The sequence below is a fragment of the Schistocerca gregaria genome, chromosome 2 (assembly GCF_023897955.1).
Source record: "Schistocerca gregaria isolate iqSchGreg1 chromosome 2, iqSchGreg1.2, whole genome shotgun sequence".
NCBI classification, from domain to species: Eukaryota; Metazoa; Arthropoda; class Insecta; order Orthoptera; family Acrididae; genus Schistocerca; species Schistocerca gregaria.
The window spans coordinates 399,876,479-399,893,230 of NC_064921.1; positions in this window are offsets into that span (position 1 = coordinate 399,876,479).

Consider the following 16,752-nt stretch of genomic DNA (forward strand, 5'->3'; position numbering starts at 1 on the left):
ACCTCCACTAACCTAAGTCATCCTACCACCTCCTCTTCCTTGGAAGAGGAGGGAAAAGGACTCAGCCAGACATATGCCGCTGGAGAGGAAGGACTGTACTTGATTTATTTTCAGTGTGAAGCTGGAGCAGTTTATCTAGCGATGGATTTCACATATTTCTTTTATTACACTGATACAAAACACACACTCTGACGAGCTTGGGATCACAATACACAGCCTACAGACCAGCATACTACTCGTAAATCACCGAAATAATGCACTACACTGATGTACAGACACACAAACAACTCGTAAATTACCAAAATAATGCAGTACAGACAATGATGTACAGACAAGTTCACTAGGAGTAAAATTGGAGGACAATGCATGTATAACGATCTGCAAACACACTCACAATGCTTCAACAGCCAAAATAATGCAGTGCACAAACACTTATTGTATGTAAAAACACTTAGTGTTCTGCTATTTACCTGTGTTCTGCTTCATGTCACCCACTCACCGACCCCCTCCCATTAACTATTGTACCACTAACACCACGCGGAAACAAAAAATTCATGCAAGTCAGTTATGCACATTAATTAAATTGATATCCATCATGTGTGTGGAGTAGTATTTTTATTTCCCAGAATTTTATTGGTGGGTGAAATCGACGCAATATAGTTTAAACACAAATCGCTAGTAAAAAAAACACATACTGTCCATCGACGGCCGACACCGTCTCTGCCAACTCCGCACTCATGCTTTGTAGGGACAGCTCCGAAGAGGCCAAAGAGACGAACGCCTGGGCGCAAGTCAACACTGCAGGTGAAAGTCGCGTCAGTTTTCGGGTATACAGTTAGAATTCTTCAAGTGTTATACTGACGTCAAATGTCTATGTAAATAACAGCGAAGTCTACCTGTCGGAAATCGTAAAGTGTCGCAGAAATAGTTAATGGTCGCTTTTGTTGCTGTAGGAGCTTTCGTGATGTCTCAGTTTGTCTGCATGAAATTCTCGCCCTACCGGGACCTGTTTACGAAAACAGTCCAGGATAACACCGAACACATTCTTTGTGATGGTCCTACCGAGGCATCTCGGAAATGGTAAACGTTCTCTGCGCTAAAAGCCTTCATCATGTATGTGCACGCTCAGGAAAATAAGATTAATCATAGAAGCATTCTTGTTGTTTAGAAAGAGAGGACTGTCTAAGCACAGCTGGGAAAATCAGAACAATTACACAAACAGAATTCGAAGCACTGTCCTGCAGAAGAGAAAAATGGCTGGAATTGTGAGTGTCCTACAGCTGTTGGAGATGTCACAATTCCACAATGGCCGATGAGGGCCGGCATCCCATCATAGATACCTTGCCCACACCTTGCTAGAGCCAGTCTGTAGGGGCTCCTAGAACAAAGGATGTCTTGTGAATGAATGGAGCACTCTGATTGGCTCTTACTGAATTTACCCGCCAAATTCCTAACGCTACCAGTGTGGGTGCCTTGTCTACCTTTTTTCCTGCAGACGACACTTTCAGTGGCAATACTATCATGTACCGATCGCCATATTGCACTGACAGTTAAACCTTGCAAAAGTGGTTGAGAGATTGTCAAATATGTGAAGTCACTTCCTCAGTTACACTGCTCGGTCACTGATGATGGAAGCTTGAATATTTCAACGTGAAACCGATCTCCAACCAAGCTATATACCCCCACATACTGTAGCAATGTAGTAAACATACAATTCGTATCCTGCACCATACAAAATCACCACTTCTGCATCCTGTATATAGCTAGCGGAAACCAGACACTCGTACATATACCGCAAAGACTGTTGTACAAAGGCTGGGTCGGTTCCCCTCAGCACAAGGGCGTCACTGTTTCTGGCCCCGACCTGCTTGCTTGCTTTCTTGCTTTCCAGCCCCATCTCAGGACACTAGGATTACGAAAACACATGTTATTTTAACAAGGTGTTCCAGAATAATATAACATTTACGTGATACTTCTCAATATTAAGCACATACCACTACTGCTTGCATAGCAGTATCGCTTTCACAGTATAATTGCGAAGATATAGACTCGAAATTGTTTCCTTAGAAACCCGAAACCTCAGCGAGGTGCAGCGTGCTGTAAACCACTGAGTAACTAGAAACGTATCCCATCTGCTAAGATCGTTATGTGAATACTCGAAAAAATAGAGGAGACTAATATTTCCACTCGCGAATACCGATGTCGATGTATAACAGATTCAAAATCATCCCTTTAATTTACAAAGTCAACTAAAGTGTTTCTCATGTCTAAAGAAGTAGCAAACATGCCTTCCATCTGTCTTTCACCTTCAAAATGTGCTCACCACAATCGATGATCTCTTAACCAAATAAAGCTGGGAAATGCGCAGAAGCAGTCAGTCGGACTATTCACATGGGAGGTAATAATGGTCCATCGCAAACACACGTCCACACTGAATCTTCTCACTTAGCAGCCCCATCAGTCAAACAAATCAGTAACAGCTTGCACTGTACGTGGTTGGGCATTTTCCTGCAAAATGATGGTCAGTTCCTGCAGAAAGTATCATCACTTCTGTGTCTAAGCTGGTCGTATGTTGTGTTCCAAAAATGAACGGCATAGAGACAGAAGAAATGACACTTTCTGCAGGACCTGGCCATCATTTTGCAGGATAATTCTCAAGCACGTACAGTGCAACTTGTTACTGATGCTAAGTTCTATACCACCTACAGCACTCCCCTGTCGTAAGACCTCGTGAGTTCAACTCGATTTCTAAACTGAAGGAAATGCTTCATGGCATTCGCTTCAGAACTGCTACAAATTCGTGGCGCAATAGACTGCGCCGCTCGATCTGTCGACACAACTGGCGCTGCTAAGAGGATCCTAGGATTTCTACATCGATGGCAATGGGATATACACAATGCCGGTGACTACTTTGAAGGTCAGTAACACTTTGGAACACGTATCGGTTTGGACGAACTGTAAGAAAATAGTTGCCACTATTCAAGTTCCGACCCTCGTATCTAGTGGCAGCGTGAGGGAGTTGCAAATACTGGCTTCATACCATGTTCCTTAGCGGCACCACTTTCTAAATATGATGATTTTATTACAAGTTTGCACCGTCGTCGTCGTGTAACCACACTGTTGGTCTGATAATACTCTGGTGATCACCGTCTATATCCAGTGTCGCTGTATTTGTCTGGTGATACCGCTTCATTCAGAGGTAATGCAGTATTTCGATTTATGAAGCCAATATAGCTTTCAACATGGATACTTTTGCATGCTGGAAGGACGAAGACCGATTGTGACAGTAACATGGTCGTTGTAATCGTGTTTTTAACATCTGGTGGTTTGTAAGACGATTACACCACTCTTTCTAAGATACAGTGGTTATCACTCGCAAGAAAAACTTATGAAACATGTCCACCCATCGCTGATTTTCGCTCAGTATTGTTTCGTAACGCCAGCAATCAGTTATTGGCGTAGTATTATACTCAGTAGTAGGGGATGCATGGTAGGTTCACCTTGAGCATCCGGCTTATAAAGTATCTGTGTGTGTGCTCCCCCATGTGCAAAGAAAATGACTATGTCCAGTCATAAGGAAAGTATGGATTTGATGTGGGATACTGTGATAGCAAAGGCAATGAAAGATAGTTTTTTACTTGTAAAAGTATGTTAAGTTATAAGAATGGTACAGATATCTCTATTTCCAGAGACACTGCCGTCAGCAGGGGGTATTTCCGATACTTTGCTCACTATTGAATGTCGTCCAATTAACACTGCAATCGTAATATTTAATTGTAAGTACAGTGGTCATATATATATATATATATATATATATATATATATATGGATGAATAGCGGTGAATAGCGAACTAATGCTCAGTATATGTTGGACAGCCTTCGTGATCGCCTGTGCTCTCCGTGGCTATTCGAGAAGAATCAATACGGGCTTGTAATAGTGCTGGACTATTATTCCCTCCCATGTAAATTGTCCGACTGACTGCTTCTGCCCATTTCCTACCTTTATTTGGTTGAGAGAACATAGACTGTGATGTGAGAATCTTGTAGGCGAAAGATGGGTGGAAGACAACTTTGCTGGTTCACTATACATGAGAAAGATCTTAGTTGACTTCGTAAATCGTAAGGTTGATTTTGAATCTGTTATACACCGACATCAGTATTCGTGAGTGGAAACAACAGCTTCCTCTATTTTTTTCGAGTATTCACGTAAAGATCTTAGCAGATGGGGTAAGTTTCTAGTTACTCAATGGTTTACAGCACGCTGCACCTTGATAAAGTTTTGGGTTTCTAAAGAAATAATTTCAAGTCTGTATCTTCGGAATTATATTGTGCAAGAGATACTGCTATCCAAGCGATATTGGTATGTGATTGATATCGAGAAGTATCACGTAATTGTTGTAATATTCTGGCAAACCTTACATACATACAAATGTTATCATAACCTCAGAATCTAGATGTGGGGGTAGAAAGCAAGCAAGCAAGCAGTTCGGGGCCAGAAACAGTGACGCCCCTTGTGCAGACGGGAACCGACCCAGCCTTAGTACAACAATCTTAACGGTATATGTACGAGTGTCTGGTAGTCGCTAGATATACGCAGGATGTAGAAGTGATGATTTTGTATTGCGCGGGATACAAATTGCATGTTTACTACATTGCTACAGTATGTGGGGATATATAGCTGGGTTGGAGATCGGTTTTACACTGTAATATTCAAGTTCCATCGTCAGTGGCCGAACAGTGTAATTGAGGAAGTGTCTTCTCATATTTGACGATCTGTCGACCACTTTTGCAAGGTTTAACTGTCAGCGCAATATGACGATCCGTACAAAACAGTTGTGCCGCTGAAAGCCTCGGCTGCAGAAAAAAAACGTAGACAGTGCTCCCACACTGGCAGCTTTAGTAATTTGGAAGGTAAAATGGGCCTCAGTAGTGTGTTTACATTTTGCGGCATGCACTGCAGCTGTAGTGGTTATAAAGCTAAGTTCAGACAAACTTATTTGTGCAATGTTATACAGTTAGTAAATTTAATAGTTTTCAGCAGTGTTTCGTGCCGTTTGTGGCGAAATAACAATTTAATAAACTTTTTGAATCGTTTGCTCGCTGTGTTTTTTAGAGTTTTCTGTGCATTTATGTCGTTTTGTAAATTTCGTGCTTTAGTTTTCAACTGACGTTTCTTATTGTTTCTAGTGAAATATTTCAGTAAAATATTCATTCAGTGTTTTAACTTCGTTTAGCGTTGCAATGCCCACTTGAGTTTTTTGTTTTTAGCTAATAATTTGGTGATGTTTTGTTGCTACTGGTATTAGCTGTTGTGTAGTAGTATTAATACAAGTAGTTGCTCTCTTAGTAGGCAGAAAATTTCGAGACCATTATTGTCAGTTCTATAAATAGTTCTACCGGTGTAACCGAACTTTGGTAATGTAGACATATTGTTTTTTTATAACTGTAAAACTTATGAAACGTCTCCTTAGAAAACATAATGAATGACTGTGCTGATAAACCTCTTATGTTATTTGCTTTTCAAACAGCTGAGGAAACTGAACGTACTCAGACATTACTCTCTTTACTTATTCTGATCAACACTAAACCGACACACAGTATTTTTAGCGCAACACAATCTGACTTTCAATAATCTGTACAAAAGAATGGCCCTGACTAACATTAACCTATACCTTTCACAAATCACTTGCCTCGCAAAAATCTTCCTTACTCGAACTACTGCAATACAGCGAGCGCCACTAATACCAGCTAAATAAAAGATTCAAACTACTGAAGGCACTAACTACTGATAGGCATAGTTACCAAATGAAAGATTTTGATAGAGAACAAACAATGCATTACCTCAATAGTGTTCAAAAGTCATTATATATATATATATATATATATCAGTTTATGACATCTAGTCTTATAAATTTTCTGTCTCTGATGGGCACACATCCAGATCATCCGCTCTCAAAACTCAGCCATCTCTCTCCCCACATCCACCACTGCTGGCGGCTCACCTCCAACTGTGCAACTGTGCTGTTAACAGCCAACTGCCCAACACTACAATGTCAATATTGCAACAAGGGAGACCAGCCACAGACTTCACACAGCACAGTCAGTGATTTTCATATAGAGCGCTACGTGGTGTTACCAACATAAAAACCTTAACAGTCTACTTAAAACGTTACCATGAGTGAGAAGTGTGGGCTCTGTCGTAGGTTTGTGAATAGTCGGTTATGGTGCGGGATTGGTTCAAAGTATTTTAATTGGGGGGAATGCAGTGGGGAAGTGAGATCCTCTCCTGGGAATGCAGAATCTGTAGTAGAAAGAAATTGATACAGGAGCAGGGCATATGATCTATGCCCTTCAGGTGCAGTTACAATGCGCAGAGGAGGAACTAGATAGGTTGAGGTGGGTGAAGGGTGGTGGGGAATGGGAAGTGGCAGCTGGCAAGAAGGCAGGCAGGAAGAGGAGGTATTCAGACAGTTTTACTTTGCATATATGCAATAGATTTGACCAACTGTCAGAGTTGAGTGGAGAGGAGCCTCTTGTAGCTGTATATATAGGGAACATGCAGCAGTCCTCAGCAGTTACGAGGCCTAGGTCAGTAGCAAAGTCTAACAGAAAGAAGGTTGTGTTGCTAGGTAGATCTCATGGTAGAGGCATGGGCCAGCAGTTGCAGGAAGTGTTGGGGAGTGAGTACCAGGTCGCCAGCGTTGTGAAGTCTAGTGCAGGCTTGGCTCAGGTGACTGACAACATAGGGGAGTTATGTAGGAATTTTACGAAGGAGGATCAGCTAGTGATAGCGGGTGGAGCAGGGAACAGTCTTGATAGGGATGGGGAATATGATGTAGGTGCCGAGCTGGTAAAGACAGCTACTCAAACTGGTGGCACTAAAGTGCATTTTGTGCAACTGTGTCAGTGTCATGATCGACCTCACCTTAATGCGACTTAATGTGGGGCTGGGGAGGGGGCTGATGTCAGAGGGCATACGTCACATCTCAGTGGTGCCAGTTGGGTCTATCAGTAGATCAGGTTTCACTAGGCATGGCCTACACTTCAATAGGTATGGGAAGTGGAGGCTGGCTAAGCTTTTAGGTGACAGAGTAGTGGGTGGTTGTGGTGGGATTACTCATGGAAAAATTCCTGTAGTAGTTGTTGTTAGAGCAGCACATTTTTTAGATTGAAGGCAGCTGATAGGTACACCAGCTTTAAAGGAAGTCCCTCTAACTAAGTGTTCACCTTCCAACGATGTAATATTTCCATGTAGAGAAGGAATTAGCAATTTCATCCAAATATAAGAGGTATTAGAGATAAAGTTAGTGAACTACTTATAGATGTGAAATTGTTGGTATATCAGAGTACTACTTAAATAATTTGACAATTCAGAGGCTTCCTTTACCAGGATACAGATTAGCTGGCTGTTTCTCAAGGAATTCCTTGCAGGGTGGGGGAGTGGGTACGTACATTAAAGTATTCCATTTGAGTCCATAGACGTATCACGACACTGCACTGAACAGATATTTGAATGTTGTTCAGGTGCAGTTGAATTTAGTGAAACTTGTAATTGTTGTTTATAGATCGATTAACTCTGACTTCAGAGCGTTTTTGCTCAAGCTAGAGAGGGTTCTTGATTCACTTTGTAGGAAGTACCAGAAACTAGTTATATGTGATGACTTCAATATAAATTTTGTATATGGCGGTGCAAGAAAGAGGATGTTGGTAGATCTCCTAAATTCATATGATTTCATGCAGATTGTTTTTTTTTTTCATCTAGGTTCCTAGGCAACAGTAGCACAGCCATAGACAATCTTTTTATTCATTCTTCATTATTAGACGGGCATTCTGTTAGTAAAAGGGTGAATGGCCTTTCAGACCAAGAAGCACAAATTTTAACACTTTATATAAATGATATGCCATCTAGTATTTCGAGTATCTCTAAAATACTTCTGTTTGCTGATGACACTAGCTTGGTAGTAAAGGATGTTATGTGCAACATTGGCTCAGTTTCAAATAGTGCAGTACATGCCCTAAGTTCATGGCTTGTAGAAAATAAACTGATGCTAAATCACAAGAATACTCAGTATTTACAGTTTCTAACACACAATTCAACAAAACCTGATGTTTTAATTTAACAGAATGGTCATATGATTAGTGAAACTGAACAGTTCAAATTTCTAGGTGATCAGATAGATAGTAAGCTGTTGTGGATAGCCCATGTTCAGGATCTTGTTCAAAGACTTAATACTGCCATTTTTACTATTCTCATGGTATCAGAATTGAGTGATTGTTGGACACGAAAATTAGTCTACTTTGCTTATTTTCATTCTCTTATGTCATATGGTATTATATTTTGGGGTAACTCTTACCATTCTAAAAGGATATTTTTAGTTCAGAAACAGGCTGTTTGGGCAATGAGTGGAGTAAGATCATGAATCTCTTGTCGACTCCTGTTCACGAGTCTGGGTCTGGTATTTAGACATTGGTCTCTCAATATATATATATATTCCTTACTGTCATTTCTTGTTATCAATATTAGCTTATTCACAAGAATAAGCAGCTTTCACTCAGTTAATACTCGGCAGAAATCAAACCTGCATTTGGATCGGACTTCCTTAACTCTGGAGTAAAAAGGTGTGGAGTATACTGCTGCATCTTTTTTCAATAAGCTACCATTGGAATTTCAAAATCTTAGCAGTTATCCACGCGCTTTCAAATCTAAACTGAAGAGTTTCTTCATGGGTCACTCATCTATTCTGTCGAGGAGTTCCTCGAAAAATTAAGCTGTTTCTTATTGTATTGTTGATTGCATTTTCGTAAACTTGCGGGACTGACTTTTTTCGGGTTCATTAAAATTTAGTTTTATTTGTTATTACTTTTATGTTGTAATTTCATGTACTGATGCGTACCATGACCCTGGAGATTTGCTCCTCAATTTCATCCTAAGGAATTTGACATGTAAATAAAATAAAAAAAATTCAGTAACAGTCAATCAGAGTGCTCTATTCATTCACAAAGCATTCTTTGTGCTGTGATATAGGAGCCTCTACAGACTGGTTCTAGCAAGGTGGGGACAAGGTATCTAAGGTGTGATGCCATTCCTCATCCGCCATTGTGGCATTATGACATCTCCAGCAGCTGTAGGGCACTCACAATTCCAGCCATTTTTCTCTTCTTCAGGACAGTGCTTCGACTTATGTTTGTGTAATTGTTCTGATTTTCCCAGCTGTGCTTAGACATTGCTCTCTTTCTAAACAACAAGAATGCTTTTACGATTATTCTTATTTTCCTAAGTGTGCACATACATGATGAAGGATTTTAGCGGTTAGAATATTTAGCATTTCCGAGACATATGTTGAAAGCAGGATGTCACGATTTCCAGGAAGGGTAGCATGGGATGCCTCGTTAGGACCATCACAAAGAATGTGTTCAGTGTTATCCTGGAATGTTTTTGTAAACAGGTCCTGGTAGGGCGAGAATTTCCATGCAGACAAACTGAGACATCATGGCGACGCCTATAGCAATAAAAGCGACCGTTAATTATTTCTGCGACAATTTACGATTGCCAACGGAAGACTTGGCTGTTATTTACATGACATTTGAAGTCAGTATAGCACTCGAAGAATTCTAAGTGTATACCCGAATATTGACGCGACTTTCACCAGCTGGCTGCAGGCAGCAGTGTCGTGAGAGCGCTGGCTCGCGCCCCGGCTTTCGTCACTTTGGTGGCGTCTTGTGTCCAGCTGGCCTTACAGGGCACATGTGCGGAGTCGGCAGAGGCAGTGTCGGCCGTCGATTGGCGGTATGTGTCTTTCACTAGCGACTTGTGTTTAAACTGTACTGCATCGATTTCCTCCACCAATGGGATGCTGGGAAATAAAAATACTACTCCACACACGTGAAGGATATCAGTTTAATTAATGTGCATAATTGATTTGCATGATTTTTTTTTATTTCAGCATGGCGTTAGTGGTACAATAGTTAATGGGAGGGGGTCGGTGAGTGAGTGACATGAAGCAGAAAACAGGTAAAGTGCAGAACACTAACAGTTTTTACATACAATAAGTATTTTTGCACTGGACATCACATGGTGATGATTGAAATAAAAGAAAGTCACAGTATAAGGAATCTGTAAGAGTTTTCTGGCGTTGTGGCGCGTTTCCAAACAGTTGCCTGAAGATGATTGATGACCTCTACATCTAAACCCATCTTTTACAGTGATAGGGTATCAATTGACTCAGTGTTCTTTTTCGACTGATTCCTAACATTGCGGTCCTGTATGCAATCTCTGTTTCAGTGCTAGCCATCCCTGGAAGCTGTTGCCCCTCCACCAAAACTCTTTCCCTACCGCAAACAAGTGATTTCAGTCAATCATTATGTGGCAATCAACATAGTACCAGTGGGCAGATGGGATGGAAGAGACACTGCCGATGCACTGTAATAAGCATCACAGTTGATAGTGCAATCGTAGTAGTGGAAGCATTCTTCCCAGTTTCTGTGTCATCACTAAACTGCCCTTCCACTACTTAGTAAGTACCATGTACTAGATTGCGAATGTAGACAGATGACTGTGCAACACACACACACACACACACACACACACACACACACACACACACACAGATATATATATACTGATCTACTTATTTCTAGCACCTTGATCATAGGACGTAAGTTACGTTTGCGATTGCCCATCTTTCCCTATGCAGACAGGAGTCACAGAGCATTCCCACACAGTTAGGAAATCGTCGATTTAATTTGCAGTTGACCAGAAGTAGACAGCTACATTCCGCATCTCATGAAGTCTGTAACTGCTGTTCTGCACCAATTCTCCTCCCGGCATCCATCGAAGTGCAGATCTCTCCAGATGGGCGCATATCGAGGGGGCTAGTATCACTTACTGGTGTATAGTATATGTGAAAGTGTTGTGATAATATAACAGACACTGATGAAGAAGAAATGTGGTTTACACATTATGGAGCTCCAGGCAGACACAGTTTCAAGCATTTCACATAAATTAAATGTGCTATCAATTCAGAAGTATTGTTTAGTGTGTGCAGTCAGTACCAAGAGGGTATTGGTAAGAGAGAACATAAACACATAGAGTGTTGCGGCTTCCGACCTATTAGTCATGCAGAATGCAATGATGTTACGGCCCCAATGTAAGTAATAAATCCCTAGTGCATGCTGTACATTCTCTGTGCATGTTTCTGTACTGTAAACTATGGCGACAAATCGTAACGTGATAAAACTGGTACTTTGCACACCAAAGAAAACATCGATTCTTTGTAACACAAACACTGCATAGCTTTCCAGAGGTGCATGACTTGCCCTCTCCCTGATGATGTATGCATTTAGGATAGGAAGAACATGTGAAGTATAGTAACAGCCGTTTCCTACCTGTACGAAACTGAAGACTCGATTTACGTCCACGATGTGGCAGACAAATTGGCTACTTCACATACTCTTCGTTCGTTTTGGGTATTTCATGATGGTATTCCTTGCATGATTGGAATGAAAAACCATCGCCAGTAAGGAATATCATGTGATGTAATCAAAGAAAAGAACACAAAACAAATCATTGTCATCATTGTCATAACTGTGAAATAGATTGAAGGTTGTTGAAGTTTCCCCAAAGTTGAAGCTGATGGCTGAACTTCACTATCATATTTACTCTTAAATGGGTGTGATTTGTTGGTTCCAATAAGTCTTAGTAAATTTATTGGTAACTAATAGCCAAAACATTTATACCTATTCTCTTTAGAGGTGCTTTTGATCATCAAAATAGAATTCAGTGAAGTAAGACAAAGGAAATTGCAACGTTTTGATTGAACCATATTCATGGTACTAAAAATTCGTTCTATCTCTGCATTTCAATGCGGGACTGACAATACAATGAAGGCAAGAGTGCATAATTCTTTGAACAGGTTTCGACTTGCAGGATCTTTATATGATTGAACTTCAAACCAAAAATCCACTGTATTCTCGATGTTTTGCCATAAAATGAAATAGATGTAATTCCATTGTTGTGAGATTTTTCCAATACAGTGGTATCATTATATCCCAAATCTTTTACTAGATAAAAGAAACTGGAATTACTTGTTTTAGTTTGTAATACTTCTCTCAGATTATTTGTTCATCTTAGTTAAAATTTCAGTACTAGGTGGCAACCTATTTTGTAATTATTTTATAAGCTTCGCTATAAAGTCAATATATCGTCTTGCTACCAATTTGATACTGTCATCAAAAATATTCAACTTGCTAGCACAGGTTTCAAAAGCAAGCAGTAAAGGGATTAAGACGACATTATTGGACAGATGCATTTAGGATGTTCTTGTTAATAACAGGCTCGTAGATCACTCTTTTACAAACTGATTGCAAAAGAAAAGTATGTATGTCCAGCAATTTTGTGGAATCAGAGTTTTCACTATAAAATACAGGGTGTCCCAAAATAATGTATACACTTTTTGAAATTGAATATCTCTTTAATTAAAGGAGATAGAAATGCAGTATTGCGGGTAATTATTCAGAAGGCAATGAAAAACATCACAACACTTTTATTTGTTCCAGGATTGTAAACATGGTATTATTGTTGGCTCAACAGAAATGTGTGCTAAAGTGTTACTAGAAAACAGAGAATGTGAGTGAGGTATGATGATGTTGGAGGGCTGAATTTGGAACACCATCACCACCAAGGGTAACAATTGCAATAATATGAGATAAGTTTGACATCAGAGGAACACTACAAGATTTGAAGAATGGACGTTGTGGAAGAAAGAGATGTCCAGCAGACAATGACAGGGTTGATAGAGTGATTATGGCATACACACAATCCCGAATAAATCTGCTAGGCAATGCTCTCATAAGACTGGTACCTGCAAATGCAGTGTTCATAGAATGCAGTGGGCTCAGAAAATAAAGCCTTACAGTCCAAGACTTGTCTATGCTCTTAATGAGGATGATCACAATACGTGAAGTAAATTTTGTGAGTGGTTAGTTATTTGTTAACAGATGCGAAGAACAGCAAAATGTCCATGATATAATTCTTCGGTCAGATGAAATGACCTTTAAACTTAATGCAACAATTAACTACCATAATTGTATGTACTGGGCCAGTGAGAACCCATACATAACAGAGGAAAGACATGTTAATCTACCAGGTGTATGAGTCTAGTGTTCTCTGTCTTCTGGAAGGTTAATAGGGCTATACTACTTCTGAAAACACTGTTACAGGTGACTCTTACTTAGAAATGTTGCATGTGATAACTCCTGGTCTTAATGACTTTTTTGAAAATGAAGATTACTGCTTTTTAGCAGCGTGGCGCACCACATCTCTTTCACATTGATGTGAGGGTATTTGTCAGTTACACATTCCATGCAAGATGGATAGGGCAAAGAGAGAGTGTGGAGGTTCCAGCTTCATCCCCTGATTTAACTCTTCTAGACTTCTGTCTGTTGGGTGTTCTCAAGAACACAGTTTACACTTCAAGACCGCATACACTGGATGATCTTAGAGAGCAAATTCAGGAGGAATGTGATACTATTCCATTAGGAAGAATACAGGTGGCATGTCACTCTTTTCTAAGTCGTTGTCGATGGTGTATTGTGGCTCAAGGAGGCTATTTCGAAAATTTATCACTTTTAGTTGGACCTTAAGGTATACCACAAAAGTGGACTGTATTTCCTTCTCCTTTAATTAAAGAGATATTCCGTTTCAGAAAGTGTATACATTATTTTGGGAAACCCTGTACTTTCATGGCTGTTTGAACTTCATCTAGAATACTTTGTAACTAATCTAAGTACTGCAGATTGTTAATGGAGCAGTTCCGATGTATAACAATTTTCTCTAGTTTTAAATACATAGGAATGCAATTTCAGTTCATCTCATTGTTGTACAATACAACAAACTGTCGGATGTACGGAAAGTCGTCAAGTCACACATAACTCAAGTATTTTCAGTGGTGCTTTGACGCAATTTATTGTTTCAAATATTTTTCTGAATTCACCTTAATGACTTGGAGATAGTCGAAGTCAGTTGTAGAATTCTCCTATTACATAATCTGTGTTTTGGGGTATATTGTTTTCTGAAGCATGACTCAGTGCCAGTTGTAAAGAACAAAGTATGCAATGCACGAGTATGAGATTTGGCAGGCCATAATCAGTTTTTAAAATTTTGTGTAGACCATTGCTCACTCCTGTTATAACTGGCCCATTGTCTGTACCTATTCCAACCAAATTTTCATTTTTCAGAATGTGGTGTTTTAAAGTTACTATGACTGCATAGGCCAGACCTTTCCCAGCTTCTTCTTCGACAGGAGTGGGCGATAAAAATGTCAACACAATTTTTTCTTATTTACTGTAATGTATTATTGAAAATCCAAGCTGTTTTAAAACACGTATGTCAGTGGATTCGATTACAAGTAGACTAAATTTTTCGTTACCAATATCTGCTCGCAGTAGTTCCCTGAAATGCGATTCCAACGCTCCATTTACTATGTTTGAACACTTGGTTTGATATACACTACTGGAAATTGAAATAAGAACACCGTGAATTCATTGTCCCAGGAAGGGGAAACTTTATTGACACATTCCTGGGGTCAGATACATCACATGACCACACTGACAGAACCACAGGCACATAGACACAGGCAACAGAGCATGCACAATGTCGGAACTAGTACAGTGTATATCCACCTTTCGCAGCAATGCAGGCTCCTATTCTCCCATGGAGACGATCGTAGAGATGCTGGATGTAGTCCTGTGGAACGGCTTGCCATGCCATTTCCACCTGGCGCCTCAGCTGGACCAGCGTTCGTGCTGGACGTGCAGACCGCATGAGACGACGCTTCATCCAGTCCTAAACATGCTCAATGGGGGACAGATCCGGAGATCTTGCTGGCCAGGGTAGTTGACTTACACCTTCTAGAGCACGTTGGGTGGCATGGGATACATGCGGATGTGAATTGTCCTGTTGGAACAGCAAGTTCCCTTGCCGGTCTAGGAATGGTAGAACGATGGGTTCGATGACGGTTTGGATGTACCGTGCACTATTCAGTGTCCCCTCGACGATCACCAGAGGTGTACGGCCAGTGTAGGGGATCGCTCCCCACACCATGATGCTGGGTGTTGGCCCTGTGTGCCTCGGTCGTATGCAGTCCTGATTGTGGCGCTCACCTGCACGGCGCCAAACACGCATACGACCATCATTGGCACCAAGGCAGAAGCGATTCTCATCGCTGAAGACGACACGTCTCCATTCGTCCCTCCATTCACGCCTGTCGCCGGCGTAACGGTGTGCGGGACCGTAGCCCAGCTTCATAGAGACGGTTGCGAATGGTCCTCGCCGATACCCCAGGAGCAACAGTGTCCCTAATTTGCTGGGAAGTGGCGGTGCAGTCCCCTACGGCACTGCGTAGGATCCTACGGTCTTGGCGTGCATCCGTGCGTCGCTGCGGTCCGGTCCCAGGTCGACGGGCACGTGCACCTTCCGCCTACCACTGGCGACAACATCGATGTACTGTGGAGACCTCACGCCCCACGTGTTGAGCAATTCGGTGGTACGTCCACCCGGCCTCCCGCATGCCCACTATACGCCCTCGCTCAAAGTCCGTCAACTGCACATACGGTTCACGTCCACGCTGCCGCGGCATGCTACCAGTGTTAAAGACTGCTATGGAGCTCCGTATGCCACGGCAAACTGGCTGACACTGACGGCGGCGGCGCACAAATGCTGCGCAGCTAGCGCCATTCGACGGCCAACACCGCGGTTCCTGGTGTGTCCGCTGTGCCGTGCGTGTGATCATTGCTTGTACAGCCCTCTCGCAGTGTCCGGAGCAAGTATGGTGTGTCTGACACACCGGTGTCAATGTGTTCTTTTTTCCATTTCCAGGAGTGTAATTGTATGTCTGTGGTGGTTTAGAGTCAGAAAATATATTTTTACATGATTTTCCCAGTTGTTCCACAATTAAAACAGAACAATGTTCAGCAATGAACAATGCAAGTGATGCTTCTGCTCCACTAGAAAGTCTAATATAGGCAATTTTTTGCACTGGCAAGGTCTTCTGTGCTGATTTCATTTCAAGTCTCATTTTATGTTTCTCAGTTTGAGGGCGTTTTTACCGCTCAGTTTAACATAAAATTCAGTTTGTCTGGAGCAAGGCAATATCTTTAATACTATTTCCAGGAACTGGTGTCAGCTATTCTTTAAATTCAGATTCTTTCTCCCATCATTTTTTTTGTATTTTTGAATGTAGTATTTTGCTCCACTGGTAATTGCATTACACCACACTATATTTGCTCATCATACACGATGAAACACAAAGAAATGAATATGTGCAAAAATACACTTGAGCCTAGCCTTAGCATCAACAATGCCATCCCAAGCTACCCAAACACTAACCAACTGACATGAGACAACTACCAATTCGAAGCTACCAGAACAGTTGTGAAGTGGCATGAGGCAAATGCCGATTTCAGAGTGCTTTGCTCTAACTTTTTGAAGTGTCAAACAGTTGGTCTTTTCGAGTTTAGTTAGCGTTTTCCAATAGAACTAAGAGTTAGGGCACATATATTCTCAAGAGAAGTTGCATGCAGTAGTTGAACAAAGATAGTTTACAAAGTCACTAAATAAATTTAATCGCTAAACAGTTTTAAAATTTCGTTTTTGATGTCAAAATGTCACTTAATCTAGTGACAAAGTCACTTAATTGGCAACGCTGCTTGATGCACTTTATACATACAAATGCCCACTTGAGGGTTAATGTTACT